Here is a 23,580-nt window from a genome sequence, read left to right on the forward strand (position 1 = left end):
TGAGTTGATGAGAATAACAAGGGACTATTTTATTTACCATCACCAGAATTAGCTTGTATTGTGCAGCCACGGTTTGCTTGGTCTTTTAAATTACATTCCCACTTCCCTGTGCTCTCATCATTGCAGATCTCATGGCTACATTCCTTAAAGCAATAACTTTCATTTACAATAATGTTCCTTTAATAGGGGCCCGTTGGACAATATTCATGCGCACTCACTTGGCATAGCATTTTTCATCGAAGAGCCTGTGCCAACATTAAATAGGTGAATTTAGCAAAAGCAGAAAAGCATAAAGAAGAAAATAAACATGACCCATGAACCCACTTCCTAGAGTAACTGTTTACATTGGGTGTGCTTTTCCCAGAGAAGTTCCTCTTTGCATATTGAGAACATATCGAATTATAACTCTTACTGTTAACACTATAATATAAAGATTTCTATATAACTTTGGATATTTTGGAAAATAATTTAATGGCTATGTACTCTTTCTTTATATGTCCTCATATCATTGGTGACCATTTCTACTACACTTTGATCCTTCTTTTCTATTTATTCATTTATTAAATATCCATCAAGCACTTACTTGAATCAGCAAGACATGCAAGGACTTTGTGGGTTTTTGTTTCTTTGTTTGTTTTGAGATGGAGTCTCACTCTGTCACCCAGGCTGGAGTGCAGTGGCTTGATCTCAGCTCACTGCAACCTCTACCTCCTGGGTTCAAGTGATTCTCCTGCCTCAGCCTCCCGAGTAGCTGGGACTACAGGCTCCCGTAACCACACCCAGCTAATTTTTTTTTTTTTTTTTTTTTTGTATTTTAAGTAGAGGCGTGGTTTCCTTTATGTTGGCCAGGCTGGTCTCATACTCCTGACCTCATGATCCACCCACCTCGGCCTCCCAAAGTGCTGGGGTTACAGGCGTGAGCCACCGCGCCCCCAGCCGGTCCTTGTTTTTAAAGAACTTACAATTGAATGGGCAGAAGCAGATAGTAACAAGTGAATGAAAGTAGTAAGATCTCAGCTTTACAGACACCATATTCTAACTATGTTTAGAGAAAAAAAGTGCAGCTTTCAAATTTCGTTTACAGTCCATCTTTCACATAGTCTCCCATCCAAGACAGTGTGAGCAGAAAATAAATAAGTAAAATAGATGTAAGTACCAACCAAGAAACTTAGACTGATTTACAAAATTAAAATTTTTTTCTTAGCTAAATCTTCACTTCTTCAGTCAAAATACCCTATCACTTAGATTCCAACTCCCTTGCCAGAGAAGAACTTATTCCTGAAGTGCCTGCCTCCAGCATCCATTCTCACACTCTCTGCCTTCAGGGTTATATTAATCCTAACCCCAAGTTTGTTTAGTCCACTGTATTCTCAGTGACTAAAGTGAGAAAATTCCTCTAAGTGAATTCAGAGGAATTTCCAGTTTCTTTTTATGGCATAGGAAGATCAAAGGGACCCAGAAATGGTGCCAAAAAAATCTCTTGCCCCCTGCTTCCAAAGTTTTCAATTTATCCTTGTCCAGCATAGGGCAGAGGTCTTCCCCTAGAGCAGTAATTCTTTAAGTATGGTCCCAGACCACAAACACCAGCATCTCCCCAGACCAACCAAAGAAGAAACTGTGGGTGGGGCAGTGGTCCAGCAATCTGTACCTTAAAGCTCTTGACGTTTATTCAAGGAGATTCTGACGTGTCCTGAAGTTTCAGAGCCACTGCCCTAAATGACTGCACATCCAGCAAAAGGAGCTATGCTCCTGATGTTCTTCTCACATGCAATATCCATCAACATGTTTTGAGAAACCCCATTTCAAGGCACAAGCTCCAAGGAGAGGAGGAAATGCCAGTCTTTCAGGATTGCTTCCTGTCTCCTTCCCTGGAACCATCTTACAAGTTTTGAAGGAATTGGCTTGCAGAGTCTCCTGGCCCTACATTGTGTGCTGCTCCCCCTTCTCTTTCTTCTCTCCTTACCCCTCCTTCTCCCTGACTGCACAGCTGACTTTCCTGCCGGCATAGGTGCAGGTGTCCACTCCACGTTTCTGGAAGGAACAGGAATGCCATAATGCGCTGCCTCCAGGTTTGATTTCTGGTATTCCAAAAGGCCTCAGAAAGTTATTTCTCTCTCACTCTTGCTTTTACTCAAGCTCCTGTTTGTCCTCACAAAGTCTGATTTACAATCCTTATTTTCTTGATATAGATTTAAGCAAAAAAATCTACTTTGACAGTCAAACTGGAGAAACGAGTTTATTGATTTAGCAGGTATGTCTTCTCTCTCTAAAGCACTAAAACTCATTGCTTTAGTCAGGGTGAAGTCTCGAAGGCAAAAATCGTCAGAATATAGAAATACGTCTGAAAATGTTTCCAAAAATAATATCCCTGCTGCACCAGCACAAAACTCAAAATGAATTTTTTGATTCAACAAGTGTTTATTGAGGCCCTTGTATGTGAAGAAACTATTTTTTTTTATCCTTTAAGTTTTAGGGTGCATGTGCACAATGTGCAGGTTAGTTACATATGTATACATGTGCCATGTTGGTGTGCTGCACCCATTAACTCGTCATTTAACATTAGGTATATCTCCCAATGCTATCCCTCCCCACTCCCCCGACCCCACAACAGTCCCTGGAGTGTGACATTCCCTTTCCTGTGTCCATGTGTTCTCATTGTTCAATTCCCACCTATGAGTGAGAACATGCGGTGTTTGGTTTTTTTGTCCTTGCGATAGTTTGCTGAGAATGATGGTTTCCAGTTTCATCCATGTCCCTACAAAGGACATGACCTCATCATTTTTTATGGCTGCATAGTATTCCATGGTGTATATGTTCCCCATTTTCTTAATCCAGTCTATCGTTGTTGGACATTTGGGTTGGTTCCAAGTCTTCACTATTGTGAATAGTGCCGCAATAAACATACGTGTGCATGTGTCTTTATAGCAGCATGATTTATAATCCTTTGGGTATATACCCAGTAATGGGATGGCTGGGTCAAATGGTATTTCTAGTTCTAGATCCCTGAGGAATCGCCACACTGACTTCCACAATGGTTGAACTAGTTTACAGTCCCACCAACAGTGTAAAAGTGTTCCTATTTCTCCACATCCTCTCCAGCACCTGTTGTTTCCTGACTTTTTAATGATCGCCATTCTAACTGGTGTGAGATGGTATCTCATTGTGGTTTTGATTTGCATTTCTCTGATGGCCAGTGATGATGAGCATTTTTTCGTGTGTTTTCTGGCTGCATAAATATCTTCTTTTGAGAAGTGTCTGTTCATATCCTTTGCCCACTTGTTGATAGGGTTGTTTGGTTTTTTTCTTGTAAATTTGTTTGAGTTCATTGTAGATTCTGGATATTAGCCCTATGTCAGATGAGTAGATTGCAAAGATTTTCTCCCATTCTGTAGGTTGGCTGTTCACTCTGATGGTAGTTTCTTTTGCTGTGCAGAAGCTCTTTAGTTTAATTAGATCCCATTTGTCAATTTTGGCTTTTGTTGCTATTGCTTTCGGTGTTTTAGACATGAAGTCCTTGTGCATGTCTATGTCCTGAAAGGTATTCCCTAGGTTTTCTTCCAGGGTTTTTATGGTTGTAGGTCTAACATTGAAGTCTCTAATCCATCTTGAATTAATTTTTGTATAAGGTGTAAGGAAGGGATCCAGTTTCTGCTTTCTACATATGGCTAGCCAGTTTTCCCAGCACCATTTATTAAATAGGGAATCCTTTCCCCATTACTTGTTTTTGTCAGGTTTGTCAAAGATCAGATGGTTGTAGATATGTGGCATTATTTCTGCGGGCTCTGTTCTGTTCCATTGATCTATGTCTCTGTTTTGGTACCAGGTCTCAGTACCATGCTGTTTTGGTTACTGTAGCAGTGTAGTATAGTTTGAAGTCAGGTAGTGTGATGCCTTCTGGCTTTGTTCTTTTGGCTTAGGATTGACTTGGCAATGCGGGCTCTTTTTTGGTTCCATATGAACTTTAAAGTAGTTTTTTCCAATTCTGTGAAGAAAGTCATTGGTAGCTTGATGGGGATGGCATTGAATCTATAAATTACCTTGGGCAGTATGGCCATTTTCACGATATTGATTCTTCCTACCCATGAGCATGGAATGTTCTTCCATTTCTTTGTATCCTCTTTTATTTCATTGAGCAGTGGTTTGTAGTTCTCCTTGAAGAGGTCCTTCACATCCCTTGTAAGTTGGATTGCTAGATATTTTATTCTCTTTGAAGCAATTGTGAATTGGAGTTCACTCATGATTTGGCTCTCTGTTTGTCTGTTATTGGTGTATAAGAATGCTTGTGATTTTTGTACATTGATTTTGTATCCTGAGACTTTGCTGAAGTTGCTTATCAGCTTAAGCAGATTTTGGGCTGACACGATGGGGTTTTCTAAATATACAATCATGTCATCTGCAAACAGGGACAATTTGACTTCCTCTTTTCCTAATTGAATACCTTTTATTTCCTTCTCCTGCCTGATTGCCCTGGCCAGAACTTCCAACACTATGTTGAATAGGAGTGGTGAGAGAGGGCATCCCTGTCTTGCGCCAGTTTTCAAAGGGAATGCTTCTAGTTTTTGCCCATTCAGTATGATATTGGCTGTGGGTTTGTCATAGATAGCTCTTATTATTTTGAGATATGTCCCATCAATACCTAATTTATTGAGAGTTTTTAGCATGAAGGTTGTTGAATTTTGTCAAAGGCCTTTTCTGCATCTATTGAGATAATCATGTGGTTTTTGTCTTTGGTTCTGTTTATATGCTGGATTACATTTATTGATTTGTGTATGTTGAACCAGCCTTGCATCCCAGGAATGAAGCCCACTTGATCATGGTGGATAAGCTTTTTGATGTGCTGCTGGATTTGTTTTGCCAGTATTTTATTGAGGATTTTTGCATCAATGTTCATTAAGGATATTGGTCTAAAATTCTCTTTTTTTGTTGTGTCTCTGCCAGGCTTTGGTATCAGGATGATGCTGGCCTCATAAAATGAGTTAGGGAGGATTCCCTCTTTTTCTATTGATTGGAATAGTTTCAGAAGGAATGGTACCAGCTCCTCCTTGTACCTCTGGTAGAATTCGGCTGTGAATCCATCTGGTCCTGGACTTTTTTTTGGTTGGTAAGCTATTGATTATTGCCACAATTTCAGAGCCTGTTATTGGTCTATTCAGAGATTCAACTTCTTCCTGGTTTAGTCTTGGGAGGGTGTATGTGTCGAGGAATTTATCCATTTCGTCTAGATTTTCTAGTTTATTTGCGCAGAGGTGTTTGTAGTATTCTCTGATGGTAGTTTGTATTTCTGTGGGATCAGTGGTGATATCCCCTTTATCATTTTTTATTGGGTGTATTCGATTCATCTCTCTTTTCTTCTTGATTAGTCTTGCTAGCGGTCTATCAATTTTGTTGATCTGTTCAAAAAACCAGCTCCTGATTCATTAATTTTTTGAAGGGTTTTTTGTGTCTCTATTTCCTTCAGTTCTGCTCTGATCTTAGTTATTTCTTGCCTTCTGCTAGCTTTTGAATGTGTTTGCTCTTGCTTTTCTTGTTCTTTTAATTGTGATGTTAGGGTGTCAATTTTGGATCTTTCCTGCTGTCTCTTGTGGGCATTTAGTGCTATAAATTTCCCTCTAGACACTGCTTTGAATGTGTCCCAGAGATTCTGGTATGCAGGACAGTGGGTGCAGTGCACCATGCAGGAGCCAAAGCAGGGCGAGGCACTGCCTCACTCTGGAAGCACAAGGGGTCAGGGAGTTCCCTTTCCTAGTCAAAGAAAGGGGTGACAGTGGGCACCTGGAAAATCGGGTCACTCCCACTCTAATACTGCGCTTTTCCAACGGGCTTAAAAAACGGCACACCAGAAGATTATGTCCTGCACATGGCTCGGAGGGTCCTACGCCCACAGAGTCTCACTGATTGCTAGCACAGCAGTCTTAGATCAAACTGCAAGGCGGCAGTGAGGCTGGGGGAGGGGCGCCTGCCATTGCCCAGGCTTGATTAGGTAAACAAAGCAGCCAGGAAGCTCGAACTGGGTGGAGCCCACCACAGCTCAAGGAAGCCTGCCTTCCTCTGTAGGCTCCACCTCTGGGGGCAGGGCACAGACAAACAAAAAGACAGCAGTAACGTCTGCAGACTTAAATGTCCCTGTCTGACAGCTTTGAAGAGAGTAGTGGTTCTCCCAGCACGCAGCTGGAGATCTGAGAACGGGCAGACTGCCTCCTCAAGTGGGTCCCTGACCCCCGAGCAGCCTAACTGGGAGCCACCCCCTAGTAGGGGCAGACTGACACCTCACACGGCCGGGTACTCCTCTGAGACAAAACTTCCAGAGGAATGATCGGGCAGCAGCATTTGGGGGTCACCAAAATCCGCTGTTCTACAGCCACCGCTGTTCTGCAGCCACCGCTGTGAAGAAACTATTCTAAGCATTGGGGAATCATCAGTGACACTACTAGATGTTCTGTGAAAATTGTTACATCATTTACATCATTCAATCCTCAAAACAATCTAATGAGTGTAAACCATAAAGCTATTTTCTTAGAGAAGAGAAATTGGAAGAGAGATTGTGTTCTCTCTCAGTTCTCAGCACAGATATCTCCTCTTCCAACAGACTTGTTCTCCATTTTATTCTCCATCACAGCATTTTCTTTGCTTCTGTCAATATGCATTCCTTGATGTGAAGTTATGTATGTATACAAATGCACATAGATACAGAAATGCATGCAATTCATGTACCTGTTTATCTTGCCATCTGGCTTCCCTCAGCATAGTGTGTGATGGGCAGAAGAGTGCCTCCTCAGAGATGTCCATGCATTATCTTCAGAATCTGTGAACATATGATGACATATGGTAAGGGAGAATTAAGTTTGTAAATGGAATTAAGGTTAGTAATCCACTGACTTTAAGATAAGAAAATTACCCAATGTCATCTAAGCAAAGCCAATGGAATCTCAGGCATCCTTTAAATGTGGATGGGAGAGACAGAAGAGTCAATGTTAGAGTGGCGTGGTGTGCGACTCACCCCCATTGCTGACCTTGAAGACAGAGGCAGGGACCACAAGCCAGCCATACAGACAGCCTCTGGAAGCTGGAAATAAAGGTTATCAGTTCTCTGGAGCCTCCAGAAGGACGCAGCCCTGCCCACACCTTGATTTTAGCCTTCTATGACCTATTTCACACTTCTAACCTCCAGAACTATAAGATCATAAATTTGTATTGTTTGAAGCCGTCACATGTGTGACAATTTTTTCCATTAAATAGGATGCTAATGCAGTGTAAGCATCATGAAGGTAGCCACTGTAGCTTCTTCACTGCATATACACCCAGCCCCTAGCACAGTGCTGAAAGTGCAGTGCCTGCTGATAGCACAGTGCACAGTAATGTTTATAAGGTGAATGGACACTTAGGAACCTCAAACTGCCTCTCCAGAAGGATGCCTGTTTCCCACTTCTAGTCCCATATTATCCCACTCACTAAATTGAGACTTTTTCATATATCACCTGGGATACCTCTGCAGCCTCTAAACATGTACCTTCTTTATCTAGGAGGGGCTTGGTAAAGTTTAGGTCTAGTCATGCAACTCTGCTTCCCAAAATCCGTTGACAGACACTCAAACCTCTTTACACAGGCTTCAGAGCAGGCTGCAGTATGCCCTCACCTACAATTCCTTGTTTTCTATAACTTCTAGTTACGTGCACCAAAACCAAACCTCTCCATGCATCAGACCCACATGTGTGCTCCTGATAGGCATGAGAGGTGTGTAGAGCTCTGTCATGCACATGGCCCTGCCCCACCCCAAATCAGTAGGTTGGAGGTAGAACCAAGCATATTTAATATCTAAAAATTCCCACATGTGGCAGCCAAGTTGAGAATCACTGGTCCAATTATTACCTCTCTAGACACCCCCCCAGATTTTTCTGTGAAGACATCTCAGCCTGGGAAATAGAACATACAACAAATCTCTCTCTCCTTTAAAACTCAATGTTATTTTAGCTATACTTCTAGCTATTAGCACTTTGCAGGTTTTAGTTTTTACTGTGGTTACCTAAGTATTTTTTCTACGGTGACTACTAGATTGCTTGCCCTTGATACCTCTGCAGGGAGCTCCCAGAAAGCATGAGTATATGTTAAGGGGCTGATTCACAGGTTCACATTTCATTGTGTGCTGAACCTGAAGTCATCCAAAGAGGTTCTCAAATGAATGACAACACACAACTATGACCAAGCTAGTCCTTTATTGCCTGTATAAATTCTTTCACTTAATGATCCCCCAAACTACCCAGGACAGCCTGATCCTCACCTAATTTTATACCTGATGAAACTGAGGCTTCATGATATTAAATCATTTGTGGAAGGGTCTGAGGCAGGACTCACATCTGAGGGTTGCCTAAGCCACTGCTCCAGGCTGGTCTGGTGAACGGGTCTTCCCAGCAATAGGAGAGGTAGAGAGCAGCCAGGCTGCATTGTCCACACTGGCTCCCTTTCTGCCCAGGAATAAACAGGCAGCTTTAGATTCTCTCTTTCGGGTCATCAGGGAATTTCTCCAGGTGCTGTTTCCAACCCTGACTTTGAAACTTCTGACTTGCAATGATTTCCTTAATTTACCTCTCGTCCCTGTCTGCCTAGTGTCCTCATATTCATGACTTTACTGAGCTTTGCTCCTCCCATATGGCCTCCTGGATCCTTCTCTCAGGCTCCACGCTCCCCGCACAGTTGGTCTAGGTGTCTCCCACCCCTAACCCAACCTGGGTCAGGAGCCCTTAAGCTTGGTTTCTCAGGGAGGGCATTTAACCAAAGACAATTCCTGGCCCAGAAGAGGCTCAAGTAGGTATCTGTTAATCTGGCAAATGTTTCATATAAACAACTGGTGTGCGGATGGGTCCAAGCATTGTAAGGAATGATCTTCGACCCCCTCACATAAGACACCACATCATCAGATCCACAGCCCCGAACTGGAAGCCTGGAAAAATCGACAATGAAATAGAGATTTTTTTATGGTTACAAGGACCATTGCTGAATAGTAAACTATCTATTGAAATTATATTGCCACAAATCTGGGAGTAAAATAAATGAAATCAATATTAAGGCAAGAAGTGAGTAACAGGCAGCTGAGAGCTAGAAGCAGGCTTAGCTTGTGTCCTCAGAGCATCCTGCCTCTGTTCTTGGCTTCCTACTTAAAATGCAATAGACACAAAAGTGGGCAGCTTACTCAGCACCAGTGTTTGCTCTTCCCTGGGAATCATACAACACCATGAAGCATTAGCATTGAAATGCATGCTTCTAGGTTAAAGCTTTGGCTGCAGCTGCACCAGGAGGGCTGCTGGGAAAACCTACCCTCATAGTCAGCGCCATCTAATCAGCAGCTTGAATCTTGTTTGTTTGTTTTTTTTTCCTAGCTGTTGTTCAGCCTTTTGCAATTAATCCATTCATTCATTCACTCAGCAAACATTTAGTGAGCATTTCCTCTGTTCCAGTGCCATACTACTTTACAGGGATTGAAAGATAAAACACGTAGAGCCCTGCCATGGAGGAATCCAGGTTCTGATTTACCGACACTGAACATCCCGGTTTGCCCAGGCCTGAGAGGTTTCCTCAGTCCGGTCAGGAAAGTTCAGGGCAAGTCAGGACAGCTCGTCATCCCGTGGTGGAGATAATAGTGCTGACAGATCATCGTGATGGTGTGAAAATGCTAAGTGGAGATGTTCCAGGAGCCTTTCCAAAGTCCCAGAGCGGCTCAGCACCTCCAGACTCCACCACAGCCTCGACTCACGAACGAACACAAGGAGCTGAAGCAAGCGGCGGCCCAGGGATCAATCAAGGAGATTGAGGAAGGGCGGCGGAGAACAGAGAGGATGGCCAAGCACCTGCAAGCCAAGCACTCAGACTTCTGAGTCTCAGCAGAAAAGTGTGCCCATGAAGGCTGAGTGCAGCCTGTGGAAAGGAAGATGAATAGAAATGCTCACCACCTTCCAGGAGTCCGCGGTGAGGTGGGAGGAACAGAGGCCTCACTAAGCAACACTGAGCGCTGTGATCAATACGTGTCCAATACAGAGAAACCAGGAGGAGCAGCCGGCTTCCCGAGCCAGATGGGAAAAGGGAAGCTGCGCCAAGAAACAAGATGAGATTCATAAAGACGAGTCTCTGCAGGCTGGGAAGGAGGGTGTGCAAGAGCATTTTAGGTCACAGAAAAGAACATAAACAAGGGAGGGATGAGGGGGACTTTCAGGAAATGGTGTCTAGACTGGGAGAGAATATTAAGGCTGACAGGAGGCGAATTGAAGCAGAAGGTGGGCCGCGGCTGGAGAGGAGGCGCCACGGTGAGAATTCCTCAGGCCAGCCCCCCTCGGTTTCCCGCAGTGACTCCAACTCCCCAGAGCTGGAGCCCAGGGATAAGGCGCCGCGATGGCGCTTCCTGCCCTTTAGCGGTGGCACCTACAGCCCCCTCCTACCAGCTCGCCAACTGGGTCACACTGACCAGTGTACCTGGCACCCCGTAAACGCTGCTGCTGCAAGCCATGGGGATCAATGAATGAAGTTTTAATAGTAAATCCATAGGATCAATGCGTATTTATGAAGGGTAATTCTGTCTGAGGTGTAGAGGAGAGAGACGTGAAAAGAGAGGGAACAGTTAGAAATCAACTCCAACAGGAATGATGGGGAGATCTAGAGGCACGTCTGGAAGAACCTTCAGGAATCTGCAGCCTCCTAGCAGTGGACAGAGGCTCCACCCCGGCCTTGCCTGGCTCACCATTACCACACACCATCCTGGCAGACGTTGGCTGCAAAACTCACCAAGAAGACCCAGCCCACCTCCTCTTGCAGAGGCCCCATTCTTCAAGGTTCCTAGATGTGATTTGGGACGACTGACAGCCCATTCTCCAAGTCTGAAATCACTTCAGGATGGTCTCTGGTAAAGATTGTACCTCATGACTCCTACCGATGTCACCACAGCCTACTGGACACAGGGAAGACATCTGACTCAGACCAACCCATAGAGTGAGCTAAAGTGCTCAGATTCCACTCCCAGGAGCTGATCTCTCCTATGAAGCCGCCTCTGGGCAGGTCATCTCTGGCCATGTGCAAATAGAGGAAAGGGTTAGGAGGAAAATTAATGTGTAACACACATGAGTGATATTATGCAACCCCTAAAAGATACAAAAAAAAGGAGTCTGTGCATCCTAATTTTCCAGTTCTCAGGAACTAAGGAGAAGCAGAAATTTAAAATACCATGCAATCCTGGAAGATACAAATGAAGACTTCAGATTCCAATTTTCTTATGGTCTGGCTAAGCTGAATTCCTTAAACAAGCCAATATATATATAAGCTTAGAAGAATGCCTGGCAAACAGTGCACATGTGCCAGCCACTATTATTTTGGGTACAAATGAGATTGTCTTTTATAATGTTGGAAAATAAAGGTATTAAGGCAATCTAAGTGGATTCTCTCTTTGTTCTGCTTTCAAAGACCATGGTAAACAAAGGAATATTGTATTTTTTCCTCAGTGATGGAAATTTAGAGAATTGTGGATGGTTCCTATCAAACTAATTAAATACTCTGAAAAGCTGTTTTCAGGACCCATTGATCTTCATCCATATAAAATTTTGGTGTTTCATTTTCTTTCTCAATAATACAACTCTGTATGATTTTATTTGGGCCCAGATCAGAGAACATTTTATACTCTACAGAAAATGGCAGACCTTATTTGTAAGGTCTGCTGAGCTCTTGCTAATTCCCTTTAATCTGATGCAACAGCTACTGGTCTTGAGTCATAAATTAAACCAGAGCAACAAAAATTACAGTCTTATTCTAATACTCATACTATAACCTGACAAAATTTGTACCTCAAATGAATCTGTTGGTGCCCATAGCAAAATTTGATTCAATGCAACTTACTTCCTGGAAGTCATACGCCAGGAGGATTGTAGGCATGTCTGTTTAAAGAAAGCATTTCTTTGGGTGAGTGTGTGCATGACTTTGTTCCAAAGTCAAAATAGGGTGCATGTTAAGTTTAAACATTCTGGAAGGATTGGGTTCTCCTGATCTTGGCATGATGACTTAAATAGAACCAGGGTGGGCCAAGATCAGGAATTACTAGCAAGAGGCATCAAGTGTAACCAAGTACATCTTGGGTTGTCTCTGACAACCCAAGAGAATCGGGAGGGGCTGAAGAAAGAAAGGCCCATTCCTTGTCCAGCATAATCTGAAGTGGGGGTGCCACACATAGCTACTGTTGTTGTGACTTGCCCAGAGATCATCACCCAGTGGGACTGAGTCCAGCCCCCGTCTGATTACTAAGCTGTGCACTCAGGCACCAGCCTTTTCTAAGTCACTTGAAGATACTTTAGGGGGGCCTTGAGGCCTTGGCAGGAGGTCACTATATAAGTGTGAAGTCAATCAATTAATCAATAATTAAATAAATACTTAGTAGAAATAGAATCAGCTCCCAGAAGAATTTGAAAATATGGGTTTAAAGAAATAGCCCAGGCCGGGCGCAGTGGCTCATGCCTGTAATCCCAGCACTTTGGGAGGCCATGGTGGGTAGATCACCTGAGGTCGGGAGTTCAAGACCAGCCTGACCAACATGGAGAAACCTCGCCTCTACTAAAAATACAAAATTAGCCAGAAGTGGTGGTGCATGCCCGTAATCCCAGCTACTGGGGAGGCTGAGGCAGGAGAATTGCTTGAACCTGGGAGGCGAAGATTGCGGTGAGCCGAGGTCACGCCATTGCACTCCAGCCTGGGCAACAAAAGGGAAACTCTGTCTCAAAAAAAAAAAAAAAAAAAAAGAAAGAAAGAAAGAAAGAAAGAAAGAAAGAAAAGAGAAAAAGCAAAGAAAAAGAAAAATAGCCCTCCTGCAGATTGAGAGAAAGTATGAAAGTATGCGGGGAGGAAGGGGGCAAGAGCTCTTCCTTTGTATTATAAACTGGTATATACCATTCATATTATAAACCTATGAATAGGTCACTCTATTTAAAATTTCAAATTTACAGGAGCATATTTCAGGAGTTTCTCATAAAACAGTTGCAGAGCAAAAGAGATACAGGCTCCGGCTCTACCAAATATTGAAGGTCTCAGATATGTTCAATGTGACAGTGCCTCCCACAGCACAAAGGGGTTACCTCCCATGCTAAGGATCAGGTGCACAGACACTAAGAGAGGAATTTCAAACTGGAAAGGAGGGTATTCTTGTCATTAGTTCCTAAATGCCAGCCCATGCCAACATATCCTCAGTTCAATCACACACAAGATATTTTGCCATGAAATTATTCTTTACATTTGAATTAATATTATTAAAATCATAATGTGGCTAGGATAAAAAAGACAATTTACAAAGACTCATGGAGCCAAATCAGATGTCCTGGAGCACAGGAATGGATTTCTGCTTCAACCAAGCCCCATTTGTGTGGATTTTTAAAAAATTCAACTTAATTGCCTATTCCAATTTTTTTTCATTTTTAACAATTGACACACACATATAACACTATGAAATTACATTTTGCATTTTTTGGTATAAGAAACAAAGCCTCAGAACTTGAGGGACAGTGGAATGATCTCTTTGGAAGGATTCACCACAAGTAGGCAATAAACTTCAGATGAGAAGGGGAAGGAGCTATTTAAAATAGTAAGTCAGTAAGTCACTTCTCCATGTAATGAAAATAAAATTGCAGTTGAAAAAATAAGTAGGTTTCTAATTGGCTATTGCCATTTTTCTTTGAAAAAAATAAACATTTTGTCTTCAATACTAAAAAAAAAATAATCAATCAACAAACAATTAAGTATTTGTTAGATATACAATCAGCTCTCAGAAGAATTCCAAAGGGTAAATTCTTCCTATTTGGGGATGTCAAAATGACTTCTATCCTGTGAAATAAAAGTGATAGCATAAGTTAATGGTGGTATTTATTATCTTTTTTACAAAATTTTAAAGTTAGGAAACATTTTATTGTGCCCCTGTTTTGTTTGCTTTAATTACTTTATCCCTTGGATTCCAAGCATTGAAACCACTCCAACAGTTGATAACTCTATGAATCCAACACTAAGAATGACTGGGCAAAAGCAATACAATACAAATTAGGTCACCCAACTGTTCAAGTAATGTTGAACTATTCAAGTAGCTTGGGAGGGAAGAACCAAGAAGGACCTAATAAACTGATTAATCATCCTAGTGCTAAATCTAGTAACTAGTTTATCACACATAAAACTCATGTACACATTCATTGATTCATTCATTGCCCCATTCAACAAATTTTTATGAGTGATTGCTCCATTCAACAAGTTTTTATGAGTGTTTGCCTATGGGGCTGAGTGCTAGATTTTAAGGAGGACACAATAAACGAGAGAAGTCCCCCCACCACCAACAACCACAAAACACTATCATATAAAATAGAAACCAGGTTATATTACAAGTCCAGAGAAGATCCTATAAAAAGAATGTAAAGGATGACTTGATTTATCTCTTAATATCATGTAATGATATTATAAACTATTTTAAGCATTATTTGGTATATCTGCCTAAAATGGAGAGCATGCATTATGAACTTTCCAGAAAAATATACCATTTAATTTCTTTAAAATATTTCTGGAGAAATAAATATTTTATCCCATAGAAAAATAGATTCTTATTATCTGCTCTCCCTAGAAACAGGAAGTTCTCATTACTTCCAGCAAATCCCTGCTCTCAAAGCTGCTTTGACCAATGAACTCTGTCCTCAAATGTACTCAAGCACACCTGGTCATCCTAGAACTTCTCACTCCCTAGGGTAGTGGAGGGAAATACGACTACAAGAAAGAATTCCTTCCAGTCTGTGTTAGGGTCAGGGTGTCAAAGAACCTTACAAATAATTGTATGAATCCATTATCAATTTAATAATTTAACTCAAAAACTTAAAAATTCACAACATCTGTTGTGAATATAAAATCAACAAAAAATTTTCGGGAAAGCAACTTCAAAATATGCTTCAAGAATCTTAAAAAGTTTTTTTCAGAAGCTATTCTGTAATTTTTTTTAACTTTTATTTTAAGTTCAGGGGTACATGTACAGGTTTATTATGTAGGTAAACTTGTGTCATGAGGGTTTGTTGTACAGATTATTTCATCACCCACATATCAAGCCTAGTTGTTTTTCCTGATCCTCTCCCTCCTGCCACCCTCCACCCACCAATAAACCCCAGTGTGTGTTGTTCCCCTCTATGAGTCCATGTGTTCTAATAATTTAGCTCCCACTTATATGTGAGAACATGCAGTACTTGGTTTTCTGAAGAACCTTAAAAATTAAGACACCCTGTCACCCAATAACTTATTTTGCTTATAGCAAAAAAAAATACTTTAAGCGATTTATCAGATTTACATATTCACCACATTTTTGTAAACAAGAGCAAATATGTAGACCTCCAATATTGAGTACTGGTTAAACAAATTGTAGTGGACTCATAATGTGTAATCACAAAATGTAATTAACTGCATTTTTAAAGGAAAGAAATGATGTAGGAAAATTTATATGATGGAATGTTAAGTGAACAAAGCAAGATGGAGAATTAATGTGCTGAAGGATTCCAATTTTGTGAAAACAAATGATACTCTATCTTGGAAAGATGAGGACATGGCTGATTTTTTTTATTTGTAACTTCTACAGTTTTAAAATTGTGTACAACAAGCACATAATTTAACTTATTCAATGCTAGAGGAATTCTCTTTTTCTGCGTGTTTGCTTATCCAAGCCACGCACTTATATAGCCAATTTCATAAGGAGAGAAAGGTTCCTTTTACTTCTCTAAGGTCAAAGCCTGGTCATAGTTTTCAAGAGGCAAGTGGCATCTCATTTCCCCACGATACTCTTTATTTGAAGTGTCAGTTTGATGTAAATCTCTGCCCAGTGCGCCTTCCTAGCCAATATGCTTGCTTTAAAATCCATGTTAGGATAAAATTGCTTCCTATTTTTTGCAAAAATGGCTTCCAAGTATCCAAGTATAGTACAAGTGCTAATAATTTGCACAGTTTTCAAACAACGGACAAATAGGCAAGCACCAAGTTTGCAGCTGCTCCAGCTCCTATTTGCTTTAGAAAAGTATACATGTCATACAGAAAAGACTATCAGGCATAAAGCGAACTCTGATTTATATTTACAAGTGTGTGTTATTTGAATTATCTGCTTGATGTTCAAGTTTGCTTGTTATTGACAGATTATGGTTATATCATAATTTATCCTAAAGCCCTGTAAGAATAGTTTCCACCTATCAAAAATTGCAAAGTAGTTACATTCATGAAGTGAAGGATTAGATTATTATCTTTCAAATTAGAAAAACAAAAGATGTCATTGTTATTCTTTGAGTCAAATTGTAGAGTTGCAACTATGTTGGCCCATAGTTAGATGTCCTTGTTCTATGCCTTGTAAAGCACTATCTGGTGTGCAAATGAGGAAGCCAATCTATAAAGAAACTATATGATTTTCCGACAATTTTACATTGTATTAAAGAGAGATCTAGCACTTAAATCCTCCTGTCACTAATTCGGGGTCTTCAACATGCTACATCTATTTTGAGAAGTCTGTAAGGGAAAAGTAAATCAAAAAAGTAATGACATTTTGATAAATGGCAATAATATTAGTACATACCATTTATTAAGGGCATGAGTATTAAAAATTCTAAAATATATTCACACATAAAAATACAGAAATAAGCAAATCCTATTGTCACAAATAGCCTTCATTTAAATAAAATTATGAAATACATATTTTTATGTCTGCTTCTTTCAGTCAATATTATGTATGTGAGGTTGATCCATGTTCTTCTCCAAGTGTAACTCATTTATATCTAGCACTTTATGGTTTTTCATTATATAAATACATCACAGTTTATTTATCCATTTTGTTGAAAACAATATGCTTCTTAATTACGTATAATATTTTGCAGTTGTCACAGGAATTGATCAGTTATATTATTAGGCAATGCTAGAGGTTCATTTATTTGTTTGTTTCTGGATATTTTCTCCCAGTTTACCTTGCATACTATGTTCTCATTTATTTCCTCTCTTTCCATCAACAGTTACTTTCTTTCCTAGATTAAGTTACTTTATACTATTTTTTATTACATTATATTTTCTATAATTGCTTTGATTCACTGTTTCTTAATTTTATCTTAAATATCACAGATTATCTTTTCTGCAAGCTTAATTCTACTTTTTAATTGTTTCCAAATCTAATTTATTTAGTTTGTTAAGGTCTTCTTTTCAATGCATTATCTTTCTGTCTCTATTTGTTTGATGCATGAAATACTCTCTAATCAAATTGAGAATAAATACCAATCACTCTATTATTTTATTTTATGAAGCAAATATTTTCAAGGGGAGGATTTTCTTTGTGTCTCTAAACATTATTCACTTGATCATTTCAAATGAATGCCAAATACAACAGATGTATTTGCTGTTAAATTTTGTATTTTATTGTTATAATAACAGACAATTTTCAAAGAGTTGCCTTTAAAATCTATCCAGAGGCACCTTTTCTAATAGAAAAATTATTTCCCTCCAGGGACAAATAGAGGGTAAATCATTCTCATACCCTAATGCCAATCAAGAATCTTAACTGGATTCAAGACAGTATTATTGGATATTACCAAACACACCTTCATAGAATTCAGTAAATATAGAGAAATCATATAGGTTCAAAATTATGAGATAAACATATGGGGGAATATATTATAGCCTATATTTCCAAAATTATTGAGTGTAGAAAGCCCTATTGTCTTATTGAGAAAAGACCATATTCTGTTCATTGTTGTTGATGCTGCTCTTGCTGCTACAAATTCTCTTCCCTTTGGATATTTTTGAAGGAAAAATTAGCATTGCTTCTTACTCTATCAGGGTCTCAGAAGGACCTTTTCACTAGGCTTTTTTGTACCTTGTCATATTCTAGATTTCATTGAGTTAGTAATCAATCAACACTCTCAGATTATGGGTAATGGATCTGTGTGCAATGTTTTTACACACTGTGAAGGAGAAGGTTTACTGAGGTTGCACAGCCTCTGCTCTCCCACATGTATTGCATGTGGGAGATTTGCACTGCAAACTAATGTCACCAGGCCATGAAGGGCCACATCTGCAGCAGATAGTGAATGATGTTGCATATCATCTATATTATTTTGAAATTTGAGCTGGTGTGGTACTTAAATGGAACCTGAAGTGCCTTCCTTGGATTTTAAGAGCAAGTGAATTTTCACTGAATTTTGCTATCAAATCGGGTGCCATATGGCTCACAGAAACTATTAAATAAGCACATTGTGAGCTTTAAAACGTGGAAACACTATTGAATTAGCAACATCAGCCAAGTAAGACTAGCGTTACAACACAACAAAAGCAACCAGCAAACCAAGTATTTTACACAATAGAACATTATTTCTCGCTGAGGTTAGGGTCAATATTAACATACCTGATTGCAAGACAATCCTTTCACATGGTCAGTGTTCAATGGCCCCAATGGACTTCATGAAAGGCTGGGAAATTGTCATACAGTGCCTATAGCATTAATGATAGCCATAGGTCCAGCCAAGCATCTCCCAGGGCCAATACTACACATCACTTAACAGTAAGCTACAAGCTGGTCTGTGAATTTTTAACCCTGGCCTGGGGATTTCCAGAAGATAAGGCAAATTCAGCCAGATTCAACTCTCATGAGTCTTAAAACAAAGGTTATTCGTGCAAGAATAGTTTAACTCTCTTTAGGAAATACTTGGTAACTGACCGAGACTGAATACAGTTATAAGAAAGGGGGAAGAATCCTCCAAACTCTGAGAATGGTGTCAAGATGGAGGTCCTCTCAGCCAGGCCATCACCTGACCCCAGTCTGAGACTGGCCCAGGCCTCAGCCTGCTCCCACTATCTGACTCTTAAGTACACTGCCAGAATAAACTACTTGTGCATCTGGTGATGTCTAAGACTCATCTTTGATGTGAATCAGACAGAAGTGGAGAAGTCACCCCTGGGAGGCGGGTTAACTGGAACCACCTGACAGCCCTGAATATGATGGAAATGTAGCCCCACTGTCCGCAGGGGAGAGGAAACAAAATGGGAGGAGCACATCACTGTCTCTGCCATAGTCCACTCTTCTTGTGCCCAAGCATCCATTTCATTTTTTCTCTTAACGGAAAATCACTTGCTCTTATCCAAGGAAGGCACTTCAGGTTCCATCTAAGTACCACACCAGCTCAGATTTCAAAATAATATAGATGATATGAAACATCATTCACTTTCTGCTGCAGATGTGGCCCTTCATGGGCTGGTGACATTAGTTTGCAGTGCAAGTCATGTGGTCATCACATACATGTGCAATACATGTGGGAGAGCAGAGGCTGGGCAACCTCAGTAAACCTTCTCCTTCAGAGTGTGTAAAAACACTGCACACAGGTCCATTCACCCATAAGCCTTGATGGGCAGCTATCCTCTCCTGGGTTGGGAGTGTTTCGCTGATTAGCTCCTGGTTTTGTTTTGGAGAAGAATCTCCATAGTCCACTACTATCTGTAAATTCGCTCCACCTATTCACAGATACCCCCTTTGCATTCATCTTTGAGGGCCAATCTGACTTGAACATTATGTTTTCTGCTTTCTTTGGTGGCTTCCCAGTTTTTACAATTGATCTAAAGTTTGTGAAAATGTAAGTGCCTCAAGCTTTTTTTTTTAATTATACTTTAAGTTTTAGGGTATGTGTGCACAATGTGCAGGTTAGTTACATATGTACACATGTGCCATGCTGGTGTGCTGCACCCATTAACTCGTCATTTAGCATTAGGTATATCTCCTAATGCTATCCCTCCCCCCTCCCCCCACCCCACAACAGTCCCTAGAGTGTGATGTTCCCCTTCCTGTGTCCATGTGTTCTCATTGTTCAATTCCCACCTAAGAGTGAGAACATGCAGTGTTTGGTTTTTTTGTCCTTGCGATAGTTTACTGAGAATGATGATTTCCAGTTTCAACCATGTCCCTACAAAGGACATGAACTCATCATTTTTTATGGCTGCATAGTATTCCATGGCATATATATGCCACATTTTCTTAATCCAGTCTATCATTGTTGGACATTTGGGTTGGTTCCAAGTCTTTGCTATTGTGAATAGTGCCGCAATAAACATACGTGTGCATGTGTCTTTATAGCAGCATGATTTTTTCAGAGTCTCACTCTGTCACCCAGGCTGCAGTGCAGTGGCATGATCTCGGCTCACTGCAACCTCCACCTACCAGGTTCAAGTAATTCTACTGCCTCAGCCTCCCAAGTAGCTGGGATTATAGGCACCTGCCACCATGCCCAGCTAATTTTTTGTATTTTTAGTAGAGACAGGTTTTCACCCTGTCAGGCTGGTCTTGAACTCCTGACCTCAAGCGATCCACCCGCCTCGGCCTCCCAAATGCTGGGATTACAGGCGTGAGCCACCGCACACGGCCAAGCTTTTACATTTCTAACAGTTAAAGGAAGACTTGCATAAGCTGGTGAACCAATATTTTCCAAATGACCAAATCATTATGTAACAACAATCATGTGTGGATAAAAGATATATTCAAATGCAAGATAGATCAATGGACTTTAATGCCACCATATATATAAAGTTCATTGCAACTAACCTTTAAGAAATTGTCTCTTCTCCAGTTTTGATCTAGAATCCAAGAAAAAATGCCTATAATTGTAGCTCCAATTAATATCTACAATGAGAATACTTTTGAAATCCTACTCTACTTTCCAACTACATATCTGTGTGAGGACACATTTACTTTCATATATTTCAACCAAAACCACTAATTGAAACAGATTGGCTATATTAATAGAAACAGGTACATAAATCCAGCTATCTTCTGTTAATTCAGGCAGTAAAGAAATCTGCAAACATATAATGTCACTTTTCTCATATTTTTCTGTTTTGGTAAATATATTCATTTTTCATGAAAAAATATGTTAACATTGTAGATTTATTATTTTTAAATTAATTAATAAATATTTTCAAATTTACTTTAATTTTTAATAAAATTGATTTCAACACTCAGAAAACACATAAACAATAACATTTTTGGGATCATCAATAATTTTTTAAGTGTAGAGACTCTAGACCAAGAGGTAGAGGACAATTGGTGTAGAAATAAGACCAGAAAGAAACAGACATGAGTTTTTGGTAAATACATAATGTCCCCCATTTACATTACAGAATTCCTACTTACAAGTAGAATTCTGTCTTGTAAAAATCACAAATACACAAAAATCACAAAATCACAAAAATACACACACATCACAAAAACACACACGAATCAGAAAAAGTCATAAAAAATGTAACAAACCTGCACGTTCTGCACGTGTATCTCAGAACTTAAAGTATAATAAAAGAACACAAATACCAGAGAACAAACAGTAACAAGCATCTGTGATATGATAATACATCAACCAAAAGTAGCTGTCCTGAGTTGTTTAATACAGAAAAGACTTGTGGATGGGGAAAAAAGCAGCAGAACATGTGAAGCTTTGGCTGTTCTCATTTTTTAACCTGTAATGGGAATGGACAGCACCTGTGACCATCCATCCAACAGCTATGGCAGAACAGACAGATTTCCAGATGTTCCTAAATTTAGGTGCTGTGATTTCCACTTTATGCCTTATTTTCAGAGCCTTGATATATTTACTTTGGTCTTTTAAATTGGTTCATAATAGGATATAGTCCATGTACATAGTTACTTATTTTTAAAATATTTTTGAATCGCTATATTCTTTGTTGTCATTATTTTTGAGACATATACATAGAAATAAGGTCACAAATTTAGTTCAATGTCTGTAATAGAACAGTTGCTTAATAATACTTGTTATTGCTTTCTAATATTAGGTAGAATAGCTAGGCAGAAATTAGTAAGAAAATAGTTGATTTGAACAACATTATAAACAACGTAAACCTAACAGACATCTAGAGAACCCTCCACCCCACAGCGAATGCAGATTCCTCTCAAGCGCGCATGGAACAGTCTCCAGCATAGACCACACATGAATTCTTACAAGCATCAGTCAATGTAAATGGGCTGAAGCCATACAAAGTGTATTCTCCAGCCACAGTTGAATAGAAATCAATGACAGAAGAAAGTTTGAGAAATTCATAAAAAAGTGCAAATTAAATAACCTGCTCTTAAATAACATGGTCTTAATAATTATTCATATTTAATAATTAAAATTAAATAACATGCTGTTAAAAAAACATGCTCTTAAATAATCAATGCATCAAAAAGAAATCACAAGGAAAATTAGAAAACATTACCTAAACTTAGCTGGCAATTCTACATAGGTTGCTGGTGATCAATCTGCCACACCTGTATCTCCATCTGACACCCGGAGTTGGCCAACCAGGCAACTGTGTGCGTGCGTCTTTCCTTTCTCATTTCTTCAGGTGCTTCTCCAAAACCTCAGTTCAATCTTAAGAAGAACTTCTCTAGTTCTTGGGTCACTTTAGCAGTATAAGCAGAAAATAAATTCGCCTGTCTCAGATTTCACATGTCCACAGTTTACCTATGACTGTGTTGATTACATCCATTTAATATGTTATAGTCATAGCACCTAGAAGAGCAATTTTATTACCATTTAAGCTATTAAAACAATTGATATCAAGTTGTCGAACACAATTATTGGAGAAGCAATTAATGCACAGAGAAAAAACTCGTATCTCAGAAATAATTGACATCTCAGGTGAAAATTGTCAAAAATACTTATGGGAAAAAGTAATCATTTCCATTAAATGAAAGTTTAGAATGAGGCAGTAGGAAACTCCATAGCAAAAACGTAAGTGTCAAAAGATTTAGTATGTGTTTCAGAGTTGTCACTGAATCTCACTCAGATCCATTAAGAATTGTCCCCCTCCTCCTGAAACATAAAGAAATATGGTAACATTTGTATTCACAGCAGTTACTTAATTCTTGAAAAATATATTACAATTATATGGTTAAGAGTCAAACAGTAAAATAATAGAGTAAGAAATCTGTCCCATCTATCAAATTACCATCCATCTCATCTTCAACCAAGCAACTACTATTATTACTTTCTTGCGTATCCTTCTAGACATATGTTACACACACAAGCAAAAATTACAACTCATTTTTCAGCTTTTTTTTTTGAGACAGGATCTTGCTCTGTTGCCCAGGCTAGAGTGCAGTAGTGTGATTATATCTCCTTGCAGCCTCGAACTCCTGGGCTCAAGTGATCCTCCCACCTCAGCCTCCCAAGTAGGTAAGACTACAGGGGGAGTGCCACCACACCTAGCTAATTTTTAGTTATTTTGTAGAGACCAAGGTCTCACTATGTTTTCCAGGCTGGTCTGGAACTCCTGGCCTCAAGCAATTCTCTCACCTCAGCCTCCCAAAGTGCTGAGAATTTAAGAGTAAGCCACCACAGCCAGCCCAGCAAGCTTCTTAATACAAATGACAGCATGTGATACACAGTATGCTGCATCTTATTAACTTAACCATGTATCCTGAAGATATTTCCATTTTACTACATAGGGAGCTCCCTTTTTTATAGTTTCATATGAGCGTCAGAAAAAAAGTACAGAATTTATTTTACCATCCCATACAGATGAAAATTTAGGATTTTTTCCACTGTT

At 39.8% G+C, this 23,580-nt stretch overlaps 1 long non-coding RNA gene across 1 annotated transcript in view; it reads right to left on the reverse strand.

Annotated features, from left to right (window-relative positions):
- The window catches only part of LOC104005055 (uncharacterized), a 41,032-nt gene extending 18,501 nt beyond the window's left edge, over positions 1-22,531 (reverse strand). Inside the window, exons 1-2 of the long non-coding RNA XR_678199.4 lie at positions 22,246-22,531; positions 6,712-6,802 (exon numbers count right to left, since the gene is read on the reverse strand). This is a non-coding gene — a long non-coding RNA (uncharacterized LOC104005055). The remainder of the gene's footprint in view (positions 1-6,711; positions 6,803-22,245) is intronic.
- Between the last annotated feature and the right edge of the window lie 1,049 nt (positions 22,532-23,580).

Source organism: Pan troglodytes, chromosome 6, assembly GCF_028858775.2.
Source record: "Pan troglodytes isolate AG18354 chromosome 6, NHGRI_mPanTro3-v2.0_pri, whole genome shotgun sequence".
NCBI classification, from domain to species: domain Eukaryota; kingdom Metazoa; phylum Chordata; class Mammalia; order Primates; family Hominidae; genus Pan; species Pan troglodytes.